This window comes from Carassius auratus, chromosome 21, assembly GCF_003368295.1.
Source record: "Carassius auratus strain Wakin chromosome 21, ASM336829v1, whole genome shotgun sequence".
NCBI lineage: Eukaryota > Metazoa > Chordata > Actinopteri > Cypriniformes > Cyprinidae > Carassius > Carassius auratus.
In genome coordinates, this window is record NC_039263.1 from 5915037 (window position 1) to 5942376 (window position 27340).

General features: G+C 34.6%; 1 protein-coding gene across 1 annotated transcript in view; it reads left to right on the forward strand.

The window, feature by feature from the left end:
• kctd16b (potassium channel tetramerization domain containing 16b) overlaps window positions 1-27340 on the forward strand; it is a 67970-nt gene that overhangs the window by 35541 nt on the left and 5089 nt on the right. The window lies entirely within an intron of this gene.

The window sequence follows — 27340 nt, forward strand, 5'->3', positions numbered from 1 at the left end:
CCTATTGGAAGAAGATGGAGAAACATTTACAGTCAGGATAAAATATGAGACCAGAAACAATGAGCATGTCCCTGTTCTTGCATCCCATTTCCATTTTCTTTATCAAATATGTCATTTCAAATTCAAAGCTATTCCGGGACTGCTCAACAAGCACCACATGAAAAGAGAGTGTCTATGAATACAAGAGTAATGATGTTAATAGAGGCAGTTAGAGTTGTTGGCAGTGACTTCTTTTGCTTTTGCTTCGTTTCTCTTGAAGTCTGTAGCCACTGATATGCACAAACTTACTTCCTCTGGGTGCTTGTATTTCACTTATTTCCACAAAACATCCTAAGACGACCAGCCTAACGCCGACAATTTTTTTTTATTATTATTATGCAAGTTTGTTGCTCACTGGTTCTGAATACACATACAGACAACTCATGGGTCACAGGAGGGGATGCTCCCAATCAAATTATTTAGGCTACGCCTCAACATTCACAAACCACTGTCGACTATTATTTTTAACAGAAAAGAATGCAACAAGCTCGTAATCATGACACAAGTTGGAAATTTGACGTTTCTGATGACACTTGAAGACAGCAGAGAAGCACTCTCGCTCAACACAGTGGAGTGAATTGTTTTGTTAACTTTGTGGTTTATTATTTTGAGTCATATGGGATGTGGTAACACAAGTTCCTCTCACAATATATTGCTTTACAGATCTATCGTTTTTGCCACTTAGAAATATTCACGCAATCATGCAGCACATATCAGAAGATCTGCAATCTGGCTTGGTTATCGCTCACACTCACTGATCTGTATATAACTAAACCATGTCCTTGCCCACCTCATGCATCCCACACACACACACGAGTCTCTACCCACCCATCAAGTGTTGTCCCGCGTCGCAGATCGTTGGAAGTGAGCTCTGTGCATGAACTGTGTCACGATTGACATGGTCTCTACACAGTGTTTACTGCTCTCTACTCCCTGAGCAGGAGAAATCTGTTGAGGTTCACTTCAGTTAGGAACATTCATTCACAGATTTGCGTTGCACAATTGCCATCTGCACACATGGACAAGTGTGACATCATATGTCTCTGTAAATCAGTACAATTTAAATTCACGTCTCGCACACTTCAATGTACTTTGAATGGAACATATATGTTCGCTTCGAACTGGAATCATGGCGGAATATCCTGTGATGTCCACTTCGCAGGGCATTTCGAATACAACCAACATCTGAAATGATAAGAGAAATATACAAAATGTGCAGAGCAGTAGTGCGCGAGGACAGGAATTGAGATCCGCTGTATTACACTTTTGTTCATATAGCAGTAGGTCTACTGGTAAATGTAAAACGTGCACAATACACTACTTTTGAATACATTATTAGTTTAGTGCATAACAATGCGACAATAATGATAAATCCCAATAAAAAATGTAATCGTTGCCCAGTTTATAAATAAACAGTACTTATAAATAATATACTATTAGCTAAATATAAGACTACTTAAGAGTACTCAAAGAGAAAAAATTTCATGACTAACACTGGTTCCAAAATCAAACATTTCCCAACTATTGTATGAGAAAACAATATGAGCAGAAGAGCATGCCCGGGTTCAGTATTTGAAAAACAGTAAGCGAGATTTCATTGATGACCTACTTTTTGTGGTGTAACTATTCTAACTACTTTATTAAAGTAAGGAAACTGATTACGTTTGATTGAGAGCAACACTTATTTTTTCTTGAACAGGTACATCACCACAAGCTCATGGTGCACTACACTTACAGCACTTATATAAAAAATGAAATTAAAAACCTAGGTTAATACCTACTTTTGCTAGGTAGTCTGGTCCTGACCATTCCTTGTGAACCAGCCTTGAGTGAGGGCAACCAGAGCAACAGCTGAGAGGACACCACATTTGGAGAGGTTTGATGTTCGTGTTTTAAAGCTACAGTGTGCAAAAGTTGAACATGCAGGGAGGAGGACATTTAAAATTAATTGTGTAAAAATCACAATTAATTTCAGTTGATGTCTCAGAATGTGTGTGTGTGTTTTTTTTATTTATTTCACAGCTATAATACCATAACATGTTACTGAAGCTGGAAAGCACCACTTTTCTATCGCGAATGTGCTGAATCTGCTGATTTAATTATAACCGCTGGGGGGTGGGGGTGGCTCCGTTGGTAAAAAAATAAATAAAAATAAATAAGTTTGCCAGTCAGCATTGAGTGTTCACTTTCAGCGCTGATGAGTGTTGAGAAATTAAACTTTGCAGGGGAGGCTAGCCTCCCTTCTGGTATATCAACCAATCATCATAGAAACATAAATTATGTGATATTAGTTTGAACGTCTCTTGCTGCAATGATAATGTACAAAGTATTGATTAGAGATATTGAATATTTAATTGCAAACAGATTTACCAAGCTGTCATTCAAACTCAAAAAGTTAAAATGAAGGGAGAACATGCTGGATATAGGCCACAGCAGTGGTCTTAATTAAATGGCACAAGAGGCAGCAAGCTCTTTTAACAAACTTTTAAGAAGGGGTTTGCTTCAAGTGATAGTACAGGTAAGTGAAATTATATTATCTTGCTGCATGTGTCATTTTCTTTATGTTTTCTGGCTAAAAACAACCAAAAAGATATTTTAAAGTGGTTAAACAAATAATAAAAATAATACTAATTATAATAATCGACAGGGATCCCCAGACCAATACAATTAGTGTGCCTCCTCTATTTTAAAAGCCACGAGCCGCCACTGCTCGTTAGTACATGTGGTTTGCAATTATTAAGCAGGATTGCCTTGGATAATTAATTAAGCCCTTAAGTTGAGTGTGTAAGTTGTTAAGTTCTTAACATCAGCATCTCTGGGAGTGGAGAACATGAGTCATCTGAAAAACTGCTGCACGCCTGTTAAGATACGGCCTGCCATCTCAGCCAGAAATGCCTTTTATCTGTTTAATTGTTCACCTGCTTCCTTGTTGTCTAGTTTTCATTGAAATGGCAACAACATATTTTGCTGTTGATGCAAAATCTATCTCCAATTATAATCGTATGGCGGCTCATTACAGGGGTTACTAAAATTTTTAGAAATTGATAATGCAAAAAAAAAAAAAAAAACAAGAAGAAGAAGAAAATTTGAAGTCATAAGGAATGTATATTACTAATAATAATAAAAAATGTTTTTATATATTTCTGGTAGCAAATGTACAAAATATCTTCAAGGAACATACTTAATATCCTAATAATTTTTGGCATAAAAGAAAAATTTAAATTTTGACCCATACAATTTATTTTTGGCTATTGCTACAGTTTTGTGACTGGTTTTGTGGTCCAGGGTCACATATGCTGGACATGATCACAGCACTCAACAAGAAAAGAAGCTAGGTTAATTGAGTGCTTCATAAAAAGTTGGTAATACAGGCAATGAAATATAATACTGTCCATGATAAAGTCTAGTTTAAAATACACAAGTTACTAGAAATGTACTCCTTGCATTCATGTTGGATTGCATTGGTTTTCATAAGGTTATTTTTTTTTTTTTTTGTGAAAAATACCAATTTGAACCATTATTTCTTTTAAGTAAGTAGTAAGTAGTAATACTATATTTTCATGTGAGCGTAATCATTATTTTCAGAAAAGATTCAATATTTTTTTTAAGTTCATAAATAAATTATAATCAGAAATATCATACCTTTTGTTAAGTGGCACCAAATGACATATGATAACTAACCTTATTGTAAAAGTCAAATTATCTGATATTTTAAGACTTCTTGCCGTTTCTATTTTTTTAGATATTAAAGGAATAATATAAATGTCAAGCTGTGTAATGCAGTTTCATTTGAATGAATATGCATTATTTTCTTGTATATCACACTGCCATTTTACATGTTTACAGTTTGCCAATAAAAATATTAAAATGTAGCTTGATTCCAGTGTTTGGGAGTAACTAGTTATATGTAATAGAATTACAATATTAAATTATAAATACTGTAAATGTAATTGCATCAGTTACAGTTACTGATTTTTTTTTTTTTTTTACTATATTACAGTTACTTATGAAAAACTAAAATGTATCATAGCTATTAAACTATTTCTTGTCATGATTTAAAATCTGTATTTAACCTCAGAATGATATCAAAGCAAAAGGAGGTGCCTAAAGTATGATTTTGTGGTGGCTGCGCTTTAAAATGTATTTATTCTCAACTTAATTCAAGTGATGAAGTCTTTTGAAAGTTCACCAATTTTGTTGAGAGACTTGGAATAATGTGCACCGATGAATCAAAAATAGCTTCTTCAACATCACATTAGTTTGAGCAGTTTGTACACTTGCATCGTTCTTGCCACTGCTGTATTTTTTACCCATTCCGACATTCAAATCCATGATTTATGGTGCTCTGTGTGAATAAGTAATCTTCCTCTGAGGTCCATGAATATGTTAGCTGGAGGAGGGAAAGTCTGAGATGGTGGGGTCTACGCCTCATTACCTTCTCCAGGAATCTGCAGGTTTCTCCAGGCCAGCACAGTGCCATAGAGTGGCCTCTGGAGTGACTGTACAAGGCAGCTTTGATGGTGCCATCATAAAATATTAAAATGCACTCTCTGATAGTCTCATCTTGTAGAAGGAGAATGAGCACTGCAGACTCTTTCAGCGATGGTGCAGACTTGCTTGTTGTGGGTTGAGATGTTGGCTTTGAATTAGTTGTTGAGGATGAGGAATACTGTATACACTACACTTGACTTGAACATTTAAGAAATACTTCAGTTAAAAGTAACATATTCAGACATATCATGGGACTGCAGTGATGTTTGGTCAGGAGACAAAAACTGAAAACAAGTGGAGGTTGTGAAATGCAAAAACAGTACCACTGCTTTAAAAAAATATTAGCACTAAAACAGTCGGTAATACATTAAAATATATCTTGAAATTGGTTGCAGACCATAAATATAAATATAATTATAATTTTTATATATATATATATATTAATATTTTGTTAGGCTTAATTACTGATTACTGATGCTTTTCACAAGTACAGAAAGCACATATATAACTTATTTTGGCGTTTCTTCTAAAACTAAAGCCTATACTATTTTGATGTGCGTTATTTAAATATTCATAGATTTACAAAAATATTATGCAGAACAAATGTTTTGGTCATTAAAAATAAGAAAAGGTTCTTGAGCACCAAAACAGCATACTGCATTATGATTTTTGAAGGATCTTGCGATATACATACATGCATATGTAGAAAGAAACTTCTTCCTAAAACATTAAAAACAAACCAACAAGTAAAAATGTACCGACTCCAAACAGGTAAAGGTTTAATAAAGGTTTTTCAATCCCTGTCGACCTGGAATTACTGGATTTCAACCTTTACTTTCTTTTCAGTACGTTTATTATAAAGACTTTGCTTTCTATCATGTTAATGTTAGTACTGTTGGTCAATCGTGCCTAGAATGAAATATCTCAGTCGAGCTTATATCTCGTTCATTCTGTTCTCCGCTATTTCAGTTTGCCCTTCAGCTCAGATTCCAGTAGCTGATAGTATATCTGCTACGATTAGCAGACAATATCTACCTGTCCTTTCACTGTATCCTCATCTGGCTCTCTGAAAGACCAGGTAAACCATACCTTTGCTTGGCCAAACTGTAATCTCTTAAATGACACCATCATTAGGTCTCTTTTTAAGGTTTATTAATTGAATTGATCAGATGAAATGTAAGTACTGCAGATTGTTATGGCAAACATCACATAACATAATTAACATGCAACTGGATTAAAAATGTTAATTTGCAGACTCAATTTCATTAATAACATTAACAAACTTTGTTACAATGCAAAACTTAACCGTTATATATTTTAGAGCACTAGAGCTTGATTAATTAACTATAAATGTCATGGATGTTTAATTAACATTATTTCATATTCGTTTTTAGATGCCTATACATTAAAGCTCTGTAAAACATTGTTCGATAAGAAACAGATTATTCTAAGATTTAGAATCAAAGTTATTCTGAAATGTTACACTGTAAAACCGAACAGTGAAATTAATCAAATGAAATTAGTTAATTGCACTCAAATAATAACGAAAGTTCATTGGACTTAATTTAAATAAGTTCTTTTAACTCAAAAATTTGTTGTAGTGAGGTGAACTTAAAATGATTGTGTTTTCTAGTTCCCAGCATGCTTTGCATCAGAAAACAAGGAAAATAAATTTAGAAATTAAGTGTTATTTTGTGTGTTTTTACACAAGATTAACATAGAGGGACATAAGTTAATACATAAATGTTGTGTTATATTAGATTTTACAAAGGTTTATGTTATGTTGGATTTGTAGTGTTACCGTTGTGGTGAAGAGTAGAACCTGTGGTTAGACTGAGGATGGATAGCAAAAGCCTAATTTTGAGTGTATTTCCCACATTATAGGAGTTGAAATATAGATAAAATGATGAGTGAATTACTCCCTAATTACAAGTTTAGAAATATAATTATTTAAGATAACTCTGAGATAATTTAAGGCAACTGGAATTAATTTTTTTAAGTTTATGTAAACTTAAAACATTTAAAAACATCACTTAAATGTTTTTGTGTAATCTGTTACAAAATATTTTTTTAGTTCTGTGAACTTATCAGGGTTTACAGTGTACCAGTGTAGTTTTGCTACTGCATAAAAGATTAAAGCACTAAGAAATAAGTGGATTTAATATATTTGATATCAATAACTTTAATTTTGGCTCACTGACATATGACTTCATTGCACCTGTTGAATGTTAATGTGGTACCAAAGTTTCATACACCATTACACACATCAGTTTAGCTGTGGAGTCATAAATAATTGAAGATGAATAGACTCAGAGTTCAGCATTTTAATTAGTATGGCACAAGTTTACAAGAAACTGAATAAAAGCCCAATTACTGTCTTTATATGTCACCATTTACACACAGTGTTTGGTAATACTGAACTTCAGTGCTGCTAAACATTTTAACTTTGGATACAAGTGCTTTAAAAAAATAGTAGAGGATTGTATTAACATGTTTCATGTACCAGTAGGACTGCAATATTTTGATCAAAAGCTGTAGCAAATATGTGCTTTTAGTGTGATTTGGCCTTGAAACAGAGATGGACAGACAGTATTATTAAATAACAGAGCCCAGAGGTCATAATTTCATATCATAATAGATGTTTTACCAGTGTCCAGATTCATCATGGATCAAAATGGATAGCTTTCTCCAGGAATTAGAGACTTCCTTGGTCCGAACCGCAGCCGTTATTACCCTGTGGATGTGTATATTTCAGTGACCAGACAGATTTAAGATCCCTTGTGTCAAGTTCTAATGTTTATATTCTACATTTTATGAGCTGAAAGCATAATTGTATCCATAACTCTATACCAAACTATCTCAAGATCAATCAGTTATGTAACACTGACAACGTCTCAGTAACATGTGGTTTGTTCTCTCATAGCACTTTGTCCCTGAGCACATCAAGCAAACGAAGGGATTTCAGAGACATGAGTGCTCTGTCAACCAACTCTCCCAAAAATAAGGCACTAGAACCATGTCATTCTTCTTCTTCTTTTCTTGCCACAGGCAAGATCATTCCACTGTGGAGAAGATAACCAATATAACAATGTCTGCAGTCATTAAATTATTTAACAGCTCTGACATTCCTTTTTCTATTTTAAGATTTCTTCCCAAATGGATTCTGTCTGGCCCTTTACTCAGTTTGATTCTCCATTCATTAAGGTCTGCAGTGAAGGTCCATTTAAAGGAGTAGTTGGTTTAACAATTCTGCCCTTTACTCCTTCTAACATTGTTCCAAACCTGGACGTTATTATTATTATCATGTTTTTCATTGTACACCATTAAGAAATTTCTTTGAGAAAAAAGAAAAGAAAACGTGCGACACTAGCTTGAAGTTTTATTCTGTTTTCAAAGTGATGGAGACTGGAAAAATAAAGCTGTTGAGCGAAAGTCTAATAGATGTTCCAAATTATTTAAAATGATTGCAACAACGTAATTTGTATTTTTTCTTTCTCTGCCTTCAGCAGAAGATTAATGCAGCAATGGTTACATCACGTACAATGGAGAGCGCGGCACACAATTTAGCACTGGTTCATTATTGATTCTCTGTCCCATCAGTCAGGTAATGGCAATGGCCATTTGCCCATTACAAGATCAAAGATCTTCAGCTGCTAGGCCCCATTTAACAGTCCAAATCCACAAGGGAGTCATGAATAAAGTCGCTGCGTTCAAATTCAAGTCCCTACGAACTGTTCACTGCTCCCTATACAATAAACAGACAGAACTGAAATCATTTGTTCATTTTCACATGCACTTGAGTCATGTAGATAGAACTTTAGGGCGTGATGACTATATATTTGTGTGTAAATAAATATATCCCTATAACACCTTGTTTGTTTGGTACGAGGCTGTTTTATACTGCAGAATTAAATCCACCAAGAGTTAATCATTTGATCCAGAGCACCCAAACCACCAGTCACACAAATTAATAATATCACTGGAAAGTGATGATCAATCAGTAGGCTACAAATTCACAAAGTCCAACAAAGTGGAAAGTGGGCAAGTGGATAGAGGGTTTATGATAAAACCTTTTAGACTAAAACCTCAATTTAAAAGGTGGCATCTGCCTTCTCAGGTTATCTATGTACCACATTCTGTGGAAACATCTTTTAGCTCTATTGATGATCTTCGGGAGGAGTTGATGAGTCTTCCTGGGCCATTTTCACTTGCACAATAGAACGGCATAAAATAAGTAGAAGCAATTACATGCCCATAAATCTAGCACCTTTTCTAATCTTTACCCAGTCAAACTTTGCTTACACTGCACAATATAATTTTTGACAAGCAAAAGTTTGAATCTAATGCTTTCAACCCCAGAGCTTTGACTTAACTGAGCTACACATAATTTAGCTAATACCACTGTGTTACTGCAGAACTTTTAAATGCATTGCATTGTGGATGAAGGTGCAGCATGTAATGGGAATCTATGTGCTGCTAAGGATACAGGAAGTAAAAACGGTCGATTGAAGGCTGAAAGGGTGAAAGATTTAAAGAACATTTAAGCACCTCTGAGTGGAGCACATTGAGTTATGCCCTTGTCAGATGACAGACAGTGATAGCTGTATAATGAGAAGAAAACTGGAATTGCAGATTTACAATATGCCAAACACCAAGATTCAATTGTCAACTGTACATTTCTGAACTCCATGTTTGGGCTAGATTAAAACAACAACAACAACAACAACAAAAAAACTTCATTATAACTTCCTATTTTCTAACTTAAGAAAATAATAATAATAATAATAATAATAATAATAATAATAATAATAATAATAATAATAATAAAAGTAATGTCATTATCTGTTTCCTTAGACAAAACCTGAAAACAATATTCTTTAAAAAAAAAAACATTGTAAAAAAAAAAAAAAAAAGAAAAAAAAAAAAAACCTTAAGTTAAGATGTTTAATGAATGCTAAAATGTAATTTTTGGCAGCATTTAATTTTCAATTTGAATGGAATTTAATTTAAACTGAATTTAAACTTAATTTAGAATTAAATTGTATTTGTTTTGTTTCCACCAAATATAGAGACTTAAATTAATAATAATATTAAAATAATAAAAACATTATTTTTATATTAACATTTTTCATACACTGATAGAGGAATAGTTCACCCCAAAAATTAAATTTGCTTGAAATTTACTCACCTTCAGGCCATCCAAGTTATCCTGTAAATAAGTTTGTTTCCTCATCTGAACAGATTTGGAGTGAGAGTGTTTATATGAAACAAATCCATCACTAAAGAAACTATATATAACTTTTTGGTTAAAACTAAACACAAATCATGTATTGAGCAAGTACATAATACATCAGTGCTCAAAAACATTCTTACCTTACCTTGATTTGCAATGATGAGCTTATAATAATGATTTATAATTTGATGTGATGGGTTTGATTTCATGGGAAGCTGATGTTGTTCGGCTTTGTGTGGTTATGTCAAATCTATAAACAGAAAGAAGATGCACTGTGTGTGTAGAGCATTTGTAGCTTGTTCTTAAGATAGTTGCTTAGAACATAAACTTGTCCAAACTAAGAAATCTCAGACTGCAGAGAGTCTGCAGTCAAAACGAAAATAAAAAAACGATAGAAGCTTGTTCTAAAAGTAAATATTGGCATGGCTTTTGAGAAGCCACATCAACTCAGAGATCTGAAGGAATTCAAGAATAGCACAGAGATGGCTTTCTTTTTTCCTGCTGTACAAGCAAGACATCAGGAGTGCAATGGGTGGCTAGCAATCATTAGAGCACTGGTTTGCTTGATTCAGATTGGTATCAAGTTTCCTTTGTTTTTATTGGTCAGTGAGGTAAATGGCACTTCAGGTAGCTATTCTGCTTTGTGATTCGTTATATTTGATCTATCTGAATAATTATTAGAGCTAAACCCCAGTAGCTTGATGTATTTGAAAACGTTTGATGTCATTGTTCGGTCAAAACAAAAGCAGCAGATACGTTACTTACTCGTTCATGGTATGGTTGTTGAATTGAACGGTGTCTTGTTTCACTTTTTTCACTCACTATACTGTGAGCTATAGCCAGTAATACATATATTATGCCAATGCTACATCTGTAAAAAAAAAAACATGAAAACATGACCAAGGAGTATATTGGTTAAAGAGCCACACAGATGGGAAATCAAAAATTACCTGTATTACAGTGTATGATGTAGCTGTCCATCAGTGTAAACAATGTGCAAAGTAATGAAACCAAAAAGTACACGATTTATAAAGTTATTGGCTTCTAAAGTAAGGAGTCGACTCTGAATCGCTGAAACGAGTCGTTATAGATTTCAAATCTTTTGCCCATCTCTATGTACGTCACTAGGAACACTTTGCTTAATAATCTCCGCCTACCGTCTTGAGAGAAACGGAACTCTGAGCTGCCCCACCCCTATGGAGTGAGTTTTGGTTCTTTATTACATGCGAGAAAATAAAAGATCTGAGAGAAAAAAAAAAGTTTGAGAGAAAAAGTTATCACACTGATAGCAAAAAAACATTTCATGAGAGAAAAAAGAATATTTGAGAGAAAAAGTTTTCATGCCAATAGCAAAAAATAATAATATTTGAGACTAAAAAAAGTTTTGAGATAAAGTATTATGTCATAGAACATAAAAAAATATACATTTGAAATTTTTAAAATTATTTCTGAGAAAAAAAATCTCTCTCAAAATACTTTGAAAAAAACTCTCAAATATATATGTTTTGCTATCAGTGTGAAAATATTTTCTCTAAAAAAAAAAAGTGTTTCTCTCGAAACGCTTTTCTTTGCTCTTGATGCAATTTCTTGCTCTCGTGTCAGGATTTTGCTTTCACTGTGAGAATTGTGTCATGGGCGAGGCCACGTTCCTATTGGCCAGTCGGGTGAGCATCGTCTTGTCTTGGGAGTCGAACTGAATCATTACACCATTGTTCGGTTCACCTGCATAGATGCCGGCCGCCTCTGCCTTATGGATAGTTAAGTTGAGCAGTGAGCACGGACACTCCAATGTTTGGGTAAGATGATGACACACAGCTGGCTGAGCAAGTTCAGTATCACTGAAGATTAAAGATTAAAAAATAGCACTCATATTCATGAATGAACGTGTATTATATTATTTGCTTGCTAATCGCTAGTAAAGCTAACCAGCCATCATGCTAGGTAAACTTGCAAACTCACCTGGTTTATACTATGTTTAAATCAAATGCCAAATTAATGTTTTGATTTAGATAGTTTCACGCCTTATTTAGTGAGTAGTGAGCTAGTTTCTACCTTTGCACTTACTAGCCTCAAAGCACCTGAAGAGTAACTGCTTGTTCTTACAACCTCCCGCACAACTTTCAACTAACGCTAGTATGCATGGAAGGTGGCAACCCTACAACTAGCTAACGTTAGACAGTGATTGGCATACCGTTTGAAAGATTTAAAAGAAAAAATAATTACCATGACAGTACAGGCACAAACATATTTGTGGGTTGCTAATGTAAGAGTTAGTCCTAGACCTGCAATTTACCTTGTCAGCTCTAGACCTCAGCTAGATGGTAAAAAATATTTAGAATAAGCCCCGTGTAGCTGAGTTTGCGAGCTATACATGCAGTGTAGCTAAACATGTGCAACAACCATACAAAGACTATTTTAAAAAAACTAGGTGGGACACTTTCAAACGGTATATCAATCACTGCTCACTACTCACTAAATAAGGCGTGAAACTATCTAAATCAAAACATTAATTTGGCATTTGATTTAAACATAGTATAAACCAGGTGAGTTTGCAAGTTTACCTAGCATGATGGCTGGTTAGCTTTACTAGCAATTAGCAAGCAAATAATATAATACACATTCATTCATGAATATGAGTGCTATTTTTAATGTTTAATCTTCAGTGATACTGAACTTGCTCAGCCAGCTGTGTGTCATCATCTTACCCAAACATTGGAGTGTCTGTGCTGAACTTAACTATCCATAAGGCAGAGGCGGCCTCTATGCAGGTGAACCGAACAATGGTGTAATGATTCAGTTCGACTCCCAAGACAAGACGATGCTCACCCGACTGGCCAATAGGAACGTGGCCCCGCCCATGACACAATTCTCACAGTGAAAGCAAAATCCTGACACGAGAGCAAGAAATTGCATCAAGAACAAAGAAAAGCGTTTCGAGAGAAACACTTTTTTTTTTTTTGAGAAAATATTTTCACACTGATAGCAAAACATATATAATAGAGTTTTTTTTCGAAGTATTTTGAGAGAGATTTTTTTTCTCAGAAGTAATTTTTAAAATTTCAAATGTATATTTTTTTATGTTCTATGAGAAAATACTTTCTCTCAAAACTTTTTTTAGTCTCAAATATTATTATTTTTTGCTATTGGCATGAAAACTTTTTCTCTCAAATATTCTTTTTTCTCTCATGAAATGTTTTTTTGCTATCAGTGTGATAACTTTTTCTCTCAAACTTTTTTTTTTCTCTCAGATCTTTTATTTTCTCGCATGTAATAAAGACACATTTCTAACTCCATACACCCCCCCCCACACAGACGCTCTGGTTGGTGTGAGAGCATCATGTCGAGGAGACAGTCTGTTTTTAATTGTAAAGGCAAGTTTTATTTTCACTGCCAAAGAATGAAGATCAGAAGAACCAATTGCTAAAATTCATTTTTACCACAATACCAGAGCAGTACAACAAATCCTTGTTGTGTTCACAACATTTCACTGATGACTGCTTTTCTAATCTCGGTGAGTACAGCGGGATTTTCAAAGCGTTTGGCCATAAAAGAGGGTTCATTACCAACTTTATTTAGAACAACGAGCATCTCCGAATCACAACGCGAAGTATGATTATGAAGTTATGTGTTTGTTTTCTCCCGATCGTCTTATCAGTATGTGTGCAGTCTGCAGCCTTTGTCTGCGCTGATCTTCATTTACAAACACGTCATTAAAATGAAGTGTAACTCCGTGAATACTCAACGAATAGACATGAGAGAGATATCTATAGAAAGCTTGACATGTCTTCTTTAAAACTAAATAAGTGCTGCTAACAGATATTCTGTGATAAAGTAATCCATGTGAAAACAACGCGATGTCTGTTTCATGTCTCCTTTCGTTATATGTGACCACACCCCCGCGCTGAATGCACTATTCAGATTCAAACTGAAGCGCGCGGCTTGAATAGACCCACACAGAAGAAAAAGCAGCAAGACTGTTCAAGTTTTTTATTTTACTGTTTGCTCCGCGATGAGAGGAATAAGACATAAATTCACCCCAAAAAGATGCTAACGCATTGTTTACCATGAAGTTGTGTGTGGAACAACCAATCAAAACTGACTATGTCAGTTGACCAATCAGAACACAGTATGCTACCGAAAGGTGGGGTTTAAGGAAACTGAATCTTTTGAACAGCTTCACGCGAACCGTTTGGGGATCTCTGAGAATTGAGGTAATTTTAAAATGATATTTTGACAAAATGACAATGTTTTTTAACCTTGGATGGATTTAAACCTATCGTACAGGACTTATAAACAGTGATAGGAAGCTTAGAATTTTCATCTTACTGGCTCTTTAAATAGGATATATTCATGTTTTTACAAAAACGATGCTATATCTCTAAATACAAAGAACTAAAAAAGTATTTTCCAAATGCAAAGTTCTTCCAAGCAGAACAGAGTATGTTGTGACTACATGAAGATTTCAGCTGCCAAGCGATGGTGAGAGCAATCTAGTGTGGCAGAACTCAGCAGCCCTGAAGCCTGACAAAAGAGCAGATGTGTGAAAAGCTGTCACGTTGTGAGAAAGTCTGCAAGAGCCTGTTCATCTCTGAATGGAGAAGTCAAGGAGAGCCAAAATATGTTGTACCTAATGACCTACCGCATACTGGGACTGGTACTGGAGACATGGAAGAGCAGATGATGTTTATCAAAGTGGAAATAGCAGGGTTTTTTCTCAGCTGCTGACGCAGAGTGTCCAGATTCTGCTCATCTTTCATGTACCAATGATTGGTTTGGTTTTGTAACCTACTGACTGGCAAATAATGAACTACAAAACATAATTTTGTCTTTGAAGGGTTAATTGACCCTTTAATAAAGCATTATTTAAGTTTACTCACTCTAATGCCATTCCAAACTGGAATGACTGGCGGTGGAACACAAAAGATGAAATTTTCCATACAGAAAAAAGTGTGTGGTCCATAGTGGAAGTCAGTTGGGACAAATGTTGTTTTTTAGTACAGCGAGTACAGCTGAGGTCAAAATAACAGTGTCTGCCCACGTGTTGCGGTTGTTGTGGAAGTATTCATTTTCTCCGCTGGGGTTTCAAAAAATAAGAGTCTTTCTGTAAAGAGCCAAAAGCCATGAACCAAACCAGCTCTGAGATGAATCTCAATACCCACTACTGTTCAACATTTTGGGGTCATTATGATGTCAGTGACATTCAAAAATGCAGTCAAAAATATAATAATATTGAAAGTACTTAAAATTAAAGTTTTTCAAAGCAACAAAGGTAACAAAAAATTGGTTTTTCTATGGACAACATGAAAGGGGCTTTTACTTTGCTCTGCTATCCATTAACTGGCAACAGTAAAATTATATTTTACTCATCTATAAACCTGCATTTATTTCACACTTTATAATATATATATATATATATATATATATATATATATATATATATACATATATATATATATATATATATATATATATATATATATATATATATATATATATATATATGTATATGAACTATGCAGATCCTGCACTGGACAAAATTAGCTGCATTGATGTTGTCAAGCTTCTAGAACTGATTTTATGAGGGTCAGACTTTTTTTTTATTACCCCTAAAAATCACATTGGCCACTCACACAATATAAGTTATGATGGTTTGGACCACTACTGGGAAGAAAATGTAGAGACTGGACCTATCGTAGATTTAATTGAATACTCATGTAATAGAGCCGATGATAAAATGCACCGACTCTTTTGAGACACGAAACAACATAACAATCTGCTATTCTGTTGGAATTAAGCTCCCATAAGGCCATTTGGCTGAAAATGGGACTGAGTAATGTCTTTAGTCTACAAAAACAAAGTCATAAACCTAGCAGGCATGAGAAAATATGGTCCAAAAGAAACAACTCATGTACTTTAGTGGTCAAAACATAATAGTTTTTTTGTAAATGGTGCATGTTAACTTTCCCAAACCAGTATTAGTGCAAATTCTCTTCCTTCTAAAATTTTAAATGTCCAGACATGATGCAAACATATGGACACATTTGGAGTAAAATATTTTCAAGGTTAAGGTAAGTTTTGCTTCAGTAGGAGAGTTTCTTTGCACGGCTGCAGACCAGCATATTCCTCAGTTAAAATTAATATATCCCACTTGGATATTTTAAGACTTCACTTGTACTTGCATCATTTAAGCCATTTTCTGAATTTTTGTGTTGTACATGCCACAACTAATGAGTCCCTGGAGAATTACGCCATTGATTTCCCTATCGTTCATACTTCATTTTGAAAACCAAGGCCAGTTTTTTTTTGGTCAAGAAACTCAAGTGAGATACTCCTGGTGTCATTTTCACTGAAGCTCTATGACTGACAGCGCCACATAGAAATCTGTCCTTGTCCGTTATTTGCCAGACAATCCTCTCTTTTCAGTATTCAGAAAGTGATTTAAGAACTTTACTTCCACAAAACAAAGAACTGTTTTCGCCACCTTCGAATTAGAAAAGAAAAAAATATTGGCAGTTTGTTTATATACAAACAATAGTAAACAAACAAAAATATAAAAATATATAATATAAACATGACAGTTCGGTAAGTACCTCAGTTTTGACGTCACGGTTCTGTATGATTTCGGTATAGCAAAGGGAAAAATAAGCATAAATTTATTTATTTTTTAATTGAACAATGGTTTACTGAACAAATTTATTTTCCTTTAAATAAATTCAATTATAATGAAAATGTCCTAAGGAATAAAAATGTAATTTAACTTCTCCTTTAAACTACAGGGAACCCTTTTACATTACTATAAGGTTGCAGCTAACAACAGAGCCCAAACTTAAATTTAATTACTATGCATTTTTAACTATAATATTAAAAATAAATAAATAAATAAATACAAATAAATAAATCAATGTATGCAAACATAAATTGTTTTTAAATGAAGTTCTATTAATTTTATATTTGTTGTTCAAATATATTTGCAGTGTCATTTGTTTCATAAATTTTTTTTAAACATTGCCTACATTAAATTCAGACATCAAAAACAGATAAAGTATATAATGAAGTGTATAGTCTAATATTCCTCAAAATGCTAATTTCTCTAGCAAATGATGAGCTGTAGATGCTGATGACTTGCCTGAGGTAAATAAAATTCTGTTACATTTTGTTTACAAGCTGTTTTAATGACGTCTTTCTGCGGTTGAAACACTAATTGAATGATTACATGAGGGGTGAGATGTTCATTTGTTGATATTGATATTTTGCATTAAAACTAGTAATAAAGAGGAATATATATATATATATATATATATATATATATATATATATATATATCTATAATTAAGAACATATACACATTCAATCTGCCACATATTCAACTTTTTTGTTATTAAAAAAATAATGACAGCACATGAAACTATCAGTTTGCACTTTTATCATTCAAAGTGATATCAAAAACTACAAATACCTTTACATAGATTGACAAATGTAAATATTTTGTGTTTCTGTTATGTAATCTAGTCTCTTTGTATCTGCTCTTCTTTTTTTTATTTTTTTACAAACTTAAATAAATGCAGGTCTATGCAGAAACCAAAGAATAAATCATATTTGTAATGCAGTTCCAGACTGCTTCAGTAGGTTCTTGGTCCTTTGTTCACTTCATTTCACCGTGGATTTATTAACAGACAAGGCACAATTCGACGCAGCATTTTCAGAAAAATTTTAACTGAAAGACAATGCTGTGCTGACTATATTGGATCTGACAGTAATGTTGCAACCCAAGTGTGGTTAACTGTTTCCATTATATGGTCAGTATTTCTCAGTCTCTTCTTTCAGATTGTTTGATATGTACTGAGTATTTATGCATTTTTAACCTAAATCATGGCAGCGTCCATCCATGAGGCACCATATGCTGTCAAACCTACAAAACTATTAGCCAATCATAGCAGTGGGCGTTTACAATCCTCCATGACTAATCAAACAGAGTGTTCTGACGAAAGGACAGAAAATAACCTATCACTTCTAAATGATGTTTTTTGATGTTAAAATCTTATTATCATTATAAGTAGACTTCAGAGAACAGTACAAAATAATGTAAAAAAGACAGTTCATGAGCCCTTCACATGTGCACACCGTATCCTCAGCTTAATGCTGGTGCTGTACCCCTGCAGACTGAACAACTTACCCCCATTTTCATGGAGATTTATAGGAGACCGAGGCGATCACAAATTCGTGCACAGATTACAGAGCTTATCACAAAATTTTAAAGGGGGCTGAGCAGAAATGTAGCTGGGCTGAAGCAGGCACTTTTGTCACGGATGCTGCACCCTTCTCTTTCTCTTCTGCTCCTCCTTGCTCCATGGCTCCCTCTCTGTTCCAATTAAGTCACATGCCCAGTCTCTGACATAGATCCACTAATGTGCAGTGACAATTCAGCTTGGTTTATTAAAAGTTTTGAACCCAGAACTGTGTCAAAATCACAAATTACACCACTGGACCAACACATACTACAAAAAAAGTGGTTTTATAATTATAACTAAATATTAATTAAATATTTTAATTAAGTTAATAACTTCATTCATTCATCCATTCTTTTATGTATGTGTTGATTGGAGAGGGCAATGTCATACAAGTTCCAAACTTTGTGGTTCTCTCACAAAATTCCAATTTTAATCACTGAAAAATATAATGCCAGAGGTAAGATACCATATAGCACAACCCTATTAGCTATATCAAGTCAGACTATAACAGAGCTTTAGTGTTATACACCCATGGCTAAGCAAGTCTTTGGAGTATATAGGGATTATTTAGAAATAACTAAAAAAAATTCAACTTTTTTTTCTCTTTGCAGCTTGGCTGTCTCCAATTTCTGGAGCTTGCTTGTAACCCAGGCTTTCTCATATACATATAAATAAGGTAAACAGGGTTATCATTGCTTTTTCCTCGAAATTAACCTTAACTAAAATAAATGCATTATATATATATATATATATATATATATATATATATATATATATATATATATATATATATATATATAATGCATTTATTTTAGTAATAATAATACTAATAAAATAAACATTAAAACCATTTGTGTTACTCAAAATAAATATTCACTTAAATAAAATAAATTATAAGAAAACTAAATAAATAATAATATTATATAAAATAAAACTAAATAACTTATTTTATTTGAGATATTTGCCAAATAATAGAATAATATGTATAAAATAACTTAATATTTTCCAGTCTTCATCAAGAGACTGAGCCATTTTTCTTCTTTAAATATAACTGCTCAGTGCACACCAGCACTTTAGCTCATGGACTTTAAAGATAAGCATCTGCGTTTGGTTGTGGGGTGAGTTTGGAACCATGACAAGAAGATTGATTCTGGATGCCCAGTATTGATCCAGTAGCTATCACCTCTTCCTCAGCCTCCATCAGCCTCTCACTCTGCTTCAGTTATTAAGCAGACAAGCGTGATCCCATCGCGCAGGGAGAGGGAGATCCAGTGCTGTCACATTGTTTATCAGCGGTCTCGATCTGCAGGTGCAGCAGTAAACGCAGCATCAACACTTTCTTCCAGCGGTCAGTTAGATAAATAAACCTGCCGATATGTTTGCTCTTCGTAAGCGCTGCGGCAGGTGTGAACGCTGCTAGAGACCTTGGCAGAAAAAGCAATCTGGTTTGATACACTGACAGACAAAGATGTCTGTTAGAGTCTATTAAGGAATGTTCGTTGAATATCAGTAGTAGTTTTAATGAAGTATTTATAGAAAAAGAAGAAGAAGAAGAAGAAGAAGAAGAAGAAGGAACACTTTAGGAACCAATTCTCACTGTTAACTAGTTGTTTATTAGCATGCTTATTTCTAGCATATTGGATGTTTAGTGCTAATGAAGCACATATTCATTAATTATTCTGCATGATCATATTTTAGATTCCTCACTACAACCCCATACCTAGTATATTGAGGCAAAAGTTGGAGTTTGTCATTAGTTAACAGTAAGAATTGGTCCCCAAACTAAATATTTGACATTAATGCATTTGGCAGATGCTTTTATCCAAAGTGGCTTGCATTGCAATCAAGGCATTTAGCTTCTTTTTTTTATTCTTTACAGTCTGAGCTACAGGAAAGTCTGTTCTTGTCATGGTTTCAACCTCACTCAACAACACACATAGCAGTCATCTTGGTAGTACATTCAGCAGTACACTTTTAATTGCATGGGTTATATCGTATTTGTATGCACAGGAATAGAATTAGTAATGGGAAGATCGGATCATTTCATCAACTTTTATTAACTATAGTAAAAGGAAGTCAGTAGATGTAGAGTGGAACTGATTGAAAAATAAATGATGAATGATAAATGTATTGTAACAATTACACCAAATTACCACAAATAATTATGAATAACTTTTGCCCGTTGTGTTCCCTTGAATTTAATAGCTACATTTTTTTGTTGCAAATTTCTTTAACCAAAAGTAATGCATAATAAGTTCCCAAGGACAATTTCAATATCAGATTTTTTTTTTTTTTTTTTTTTTTGCTTTTTATGTTATGAATATAATTCATTTTGTTCTATGAAATCCTATGCAAATGTCAGGATTTAGATTTGTTATCCAGTAGATGTAAACATAAGAGCTGATCCTTGAATATTACACTCTTATCCAAACACTGATTGTGATGCTTCTATATCCAGTAATTCCTCTGAAACATAAGATTGCCTGATGTGGTTGTGGTAATATGAATTATTTTTGACATTCTTATTAAGTCAAAGTGAAATGTCCATATGTCTTAATGAAACTGAATATTGAATGCAAAAGTGGGTTATATCCAGTGTTGGGCAAGCTACTTGGAAAATGTAGTGAGCTAAGCTACCAGTTACTCTACAGTAAATGAAGCTTCACTACACAAATGAAGCTATTTATTTTTTCCAATATATTGCAATATATTGAAAGCGGCAATCATTTGTATATTTTGCAGTATATTATATAATATATGGGTTGCACTTTATTTTACAGAACGTGTACTAACATGTACTTATAGTGTACTTACAGTGTATTTATCTAAGAAAGTTCTGGTAACACAAGGTAACTACATGGGTTAGGGTTGGTTTAGGGTTAGGTTCAGGGTTAGTACCTAGTTATTACATAGTTACTGTAATTACTATAGTAAGTACATAGTATGTACATGAGGAACAGGACTGTAAAATAAAGTGCTACCAATATATGTGTCATCAATATATTATTAAATGTATTCAAATATATAAAATATTAGAAATAAAAAGGGAAAATAATATATTACAATATATCACAATATATTTTAAGAAATATATTGGTAAATATATTATCCTTTCGTAAGGGGGGCCCTGATAATTTTTACAAGCAGCATCTGAAAACATATTTTCTCTCTGTTATCTCGGTCAGTGTCATGTACTTGTCGAGGTACGGCCACGGCGACTCACTCCTCGGGATTAACTGTTCTCCGACCTCATCCTATGCCATCATTTCATCAAAGAATTTATTGCGTGACTGGCCAAGGAGTGGTACCATCCGGAGCAGAAGGTGGCAGTAATGCATCATAAAGATGGTTGGTTGCTATCCACCGTAAACACGAACAAGATGAAGTATCGCCGTCGCGATCAGGATCAGCGATCAGGATCAGCGATCTTGATCGCGATTTGACCGATTTGAGTTTGAGCTTCAGAAATGTTTGTGAAAATGTAGCTTGGAAGCTACCGCACTACTTGGTAAAAAAAAAGCTTCGCTACTGAAAAGCTATTTGATTCAGAAAGCAGCGAAGTAGTTAAATGTAGTTAAACTAGTAGCTTCGCTGCTTGTAGCGACGCTACTGCCCAACACTGGTTATACCTGACTTTATCCATCTTGAAAAGTGGACATTCCATACCAAGATGAAGCCAAGTGTTTCAATGAAAAGTGTCAAATAAGAGGTTTGGTGAAGTTGTTTCACTTTGACAGAAAAAAAAAAATATGTCAAACATTTTACAGATTGCTCGTGTACAATAAGACCTGGAAAATATGAACAAGTGATGTCCTCATTTAGTCACCTTCATGTTGTTCCAAACCTGTATGACTTGCTTTCGTCTGTAGAGCACAATAATATGGAACAATACCGTTTTGTCCATCCAAGTCATGAGCAATAATTCAAAAGTATAAAACTATTAAGCAAAGTTTAAATGGGAAATATGTCATCGTTTTCATGGCCAGAAATAGATGAGCCTAATTAAGACGACTCCATCACTACAGAGAACACAGCACGCCTGGCTGACAGCTGACATATTGCTCAGCAGTTGAGGCAGTCTTGCTTAAACTGTGCATGGAGAATGTATTGATGCTTGCAAGGACTAAAAGACACAGGGAATAGCATGTGGACAAACACACACACACACACACACACACACACACACACAATAGAGACTTTTTATGCTGTGACACAGAAACAGAACATCTGAAATACTCATTAAATAAAGCATTTAATTACTCAGGAGGATGGCAGATACTGACCTAATGTGCATAAAATGCAAGTTATAATAATGTGGAAAAGCCGTCTTGATCATTCGATCACCTAAGTGAAATAACTGTTATAATGCATGACAAGTAGTACGCAAGTTATGTAATCAAATTGTGTCCTGTTCTTCATGCCATCCAGAATGGCAACACAGCTGAAAGGTTTGTTTGAGATCTCTACTGTACAGACGTGAATTTACATTTCCTTCAGCCTTATATATTATTCTTATAAATATAAGAAAAACATGCAAGCCTAGCCCAGATTTTAGAATCTGGGCTAGAAGTAACACAAATGTAATGCAAATGTAATGCATATGTAACGTAAAAGTATGTAACATTACTTTCCCTAAAGAGTAACTATTAGTTACTTGTTAAGGAGTAATGCAATATTGTAATACATTACTTTTAAAAATTAATTTTCCCCAACACTGATTGAGTTTTTTTCCTTTATTAAATGTTACTTTGTAATGGTTAATTTATTTGTGTGCTTGAGCTAAAGGATGGAATTGACTTACTGTAGCTGTCTCTTTCTGTCTAACAGCCAGTTCTTGGCCAGAATAAGCTGCAGTGTGGTCCAGTCTGGCTATGTGGGTCTATTGGCACCTTAACAAATGTATCACTAATAGTTTCTTCTTTGGCCGGAGATTCAGAGATTGCGACTCCTGCCAAGAACTCTGACGTGAGGTACAGTGTCCTACCTCGTTAAAAAATAGTGCATCAGCGACGTGACAGTGGCAAACTAAATAAATGACAATGAGAGTGATTATTTGCTTGCATGGCTGTGTCAACGTTTATCTTCCCTTGCCCTCTTCAGCATGTTGCCAAGGTATATGACAAGAATCAATTGGGGTCCGATGGCTCACACACCTTCACCAGCTGTCTGATGTATTGATATGGCCAGAGTGCGAGTAAAGATGGATGGCTAGGAGGACAGATCAGGCTGGTGTGTGTTGGAGCAGCTGATTGATCGGGGCTTGACGGTCGTCACATGGAGGCTGGGAAGCTGTGCGTGGTGCTGCCCCTGTTAGCTGTTGTAGAAATGTAGCAGCTCAGCAGTCAATGGCTTGAGGACACACATGGGTTTACATTGAAGCATGATTTATCTGATTAATTTAGAGCATTTCTTTTGTCACTCATCACTGTAGCCTTAATATAACCTGTGCTAATAGCACGTGTTTCATAAAGTAGCCAAACATTCACTATTTAAAGTTTATTATTATTAGTTGAGTTGGCATTATATATATATATATATATATATATATATATATATATATATATATATATATATATATATATATATATATATAATATATTTGTTAAGACTTGTTTGAAAGCTGGTGATTATATTAATATTTTGCGTCATTTTAGTTATCCTATAGTGTAATTAAACAAATTTAGACTCACTGACAGTTATAATAAGGTCTCTTCTCTTCTGAAATGCTGTTAGTGTTGGTAAGTTGGATCCATTTCTCTGAATGAATCCTAACTGTTAATTTAAATGGATTGGTTTCATTAAGTATATAGTATGCATAGTTTCTTTTTGTTTTTTTTTGCACCCTTTAGATTCCAGATTTTCAAATAATTGTATCTCGGTCAAATATTGTTTATTTTACAAAAGCTTTACAGTTTTAAATTATGTTTTGCTTCTATCTGTATGACAAACCAGCGTTGGTATGACCATACATTACAGTGTAACAGCATTACACACACATAACAATTTTTGCTAATTTGACATCACAGCTTGTTTATCAATCAACATACAGTTAAAGAAGCATAAAAGGTTACACTGCTCAATTTAAATAGTCTGTAGTAGAGCCTTAAGGTCTGTTCCGTTCAGTGCAACCAGTGCCCTACTGTTGATATAGCCTATATGTGGAGGATGATGTTCTGAGATTCTGAAGCCATATTGGTTGCTGTCAAGGAGGTTGTTCTGTGTGAGAAATGCAGAGACTTGGTAGAACACAGCAGAGATGGGATGAGGGTGGGTTTCTTAAGTAGTGGAGTTATACGTGCCTGTCTAAATGCTGAGGGAAAAACACCAGTGTGGAGGGAAGTGTTGATGATGTGAGTGAGTGCAGGTACAACTGCAGGAGAAATGGCTTGAAGGAGATGAGATGGAATAGGATCAAGCGGGCAAGTAGTAGGGTGATTAGAAAGGATGAGTTTGGAGTCTTCTGCCTCAGAGAGTGAATAGAAAGATGTAAATGAGTGTAAGTTTGCTAGTGATGCTCTGTAAAAATAAACTCCATCCACTGGTCCCTTAATGCTGTTTCTCTTTTGGTAATCTGTGCAGGGTTGTCTTGCCCTGGCAACCAAAAACACACTCCTTTCGTGACATTTCGCGACGTTCTCGCTCTGATCAGTGAAGTCTGTTGTGCTCTCTCTGCTCTGCTATACGGGAGCGCGCGCTCTTCCGGCAGAAGTGCCTCAGGACCCAAATAAGGAAATTCCGCTCCATCTAACGTCACACAGAGCCATACTCGAAAAAAACTTTACGAAACTTGTCACAAACCGGAAGTTCAAACGTACAAATTAATTTTTGAAACTTTGTCCATGTTTAGCATGGGAATCCAACTCTTTAACAGTGTAAAAAACTCATGAAATGCATGAATGCATGAAATAGCATTTCACCCCCCCCCCCCCCCCTTTAAATTAAATGTTCTCCCCAACTCAATCCGAGCAGCTTAGTCCTTAGCCATCTTCAAGAATCGGCTTAAAATACATCTCTCCCATTTTTATTTGACCCTCTAACTTTAACACTCACTATTCTAATTCTATACTTTTTATAAAAAAAAATAAATAAATCTAACTAGCTTTCTAAACTTTTTGTATTCGATCTGTCTTCTTTTCATTTATTATACAATTAACAAAAGCAAAAAAAAAAAAAAAAAACCTCTAACACTAGCTTGCTCTATTGTTTTTCTATTCTATCTGTTTTCTTTTTATTTATTATATTATTTGAAAGCCCTTGCTACGTGTACTGCGTTTAAGCTAACTGAGACTTGTTATAGCACTTGTTGTATATCATTGCTCTTTTGTTGTTTTTGATTGCTTCCATTGTCCTCATTCATAAGTCGCTTTGATTAAAAGCGTCTGCTAAATGACTAAATGTAAATGTAATGTTGCCTCTCTATCATCTCTAACCAGTCTGTCCTTTTTTCTCTGACCTCTAGCATTAACAAAGCATTTTCGTCCACACAACTGCCGCTCACTGGATATTTTCCCTTTTCAAGCCATTCCCTGTAAACCCTAGAGATGGTTGTGTGAAAATCCCAGTAGATCAGCAGTTTTTGAAATACTCAGACCAGCCCATCTGGACCATTCTACGTTCAAAGTCACTTAAATCCCCTTTCTTCCCCATTCTGATGCTCGGTTTGAACCTCAGCAAGTCGTCTTCAATACTATTATATACATTCATGAATTTATTAATTTTTACCCATGTCAGACTACATTATTCACTGAGGCATTTTTAAAAGCGTGGCATTTGTCAACACTGCTTTGGCACATCCTGTTAATTCCGCTTAGACAAGAAAATTGGCCACCAGCTGATTTAGCTGTTTTGCCAAGTCAGGGGCCATTTTTCAAACACCAATTATGAAGCTTCGACTCATCGATCAAAGGTCCCTTTTTATACTGAGTGACACAAATTAATTCCAGAGCAGTCTCTGCCACATAATGAGAAGCGCAATTTCCTGTCATCTTTGTCGGGCCTCTCTTACTGTCCCAATAAAGATAGGTCATGTTTTAAGCACTATGGATATTTATTGGCACGTTGTCTCCCACGTTTGTTATTGCATAAAGGACTCTTGTGTTTTCATTTTAAAATCATATTTATACTTCATCACATATGCTTGAGGTGGATCCCTAGAGGTTACACTGCAACTGTTTTATTGCAGTGGTGGCAATACAAGATCTCTATTGCTGGTGTGGGATAATTAGTGCTACCAAATAGTTTCAGCAAGATTATACACCCTGTGAACCTTGTTAATTCTTAATAGGCTATGAATAAAAGTTAAACATATATTTATAGCTGACATTTTGTGATTCTGTGATGAATTACATTTGAAGGCACAATATATTTACTGAACTGTTAATGACATCTAATAACTGATTATACAAATATGTTTCGTATAATTTCAAATAAAAGATATTTAAGTATATATAGTGATATTATGACTTGCATTTGCATAATTAAATGCAAATGGATTGAGGTTGCATAATTAAAAATCTGACATGGATCAGTGTTGTGAAATAGCGTGGATCAGTGTGGTGGAGAATAACAGACATAGTTCATCAGTGACAGGCCTTAGAAAACACAGCCTGTGTAATTGGCTTCACTCTGTTAGGTGAATAGTGCTGAATGTTGTCTGTCTCACACTCCTGATTGTGGTGCTTTGTGGCTGGCATAAAAGCATACAGTTTGTTTTTGTGGAGTAAGCCTTATTATACTGGTGCTAAGATGATCACAGGTTTTCTGGAACATTGTAACACTATCTCCAGAATAACTTGGTTTTACTTGCACACGTGATGAGGCCGTGAGACATTAATATAGCAACCCAGGCTCATTGGAAATATGTGGTCATGGTGACGTTTCTGCAACACCGTTATTACGTACCTTACATTTCACAGCAGTTTCAAAGTGAAGTGTCACGGTGAGTGCTGCTTAAAGGTTAAAGGGATACTCCACCCCAAAATGTCATCCCGAACCCGTAAAAGCTTCATTCGTCTTTGGAACACAATTTAAGATATTTTGGATGAAAACCGGTAGGCTTGTGACTGTCCCATAAACTGCCAAGTTAAATACATTGTCAATATATAAAGCAACATATGTGACATTAACGTTCAAAAGTATCAGTTTTCAAATCTTGCAGCATGTTGTTAAGATTGTTTTGAATTCACAACATAATATTCTGCAAGTAACTGTGCAGAAATTAGGCTTTATTAATCTGAACTCTGACTCCGTAAATCATACTTTGTGTGAAAGGGATTAAAAGTTGTCCAAGCAACACTAGTTCTGCCCACCATTGTTTTTTTCATTTATTTTAAGTAAAAATAAAGGAAAT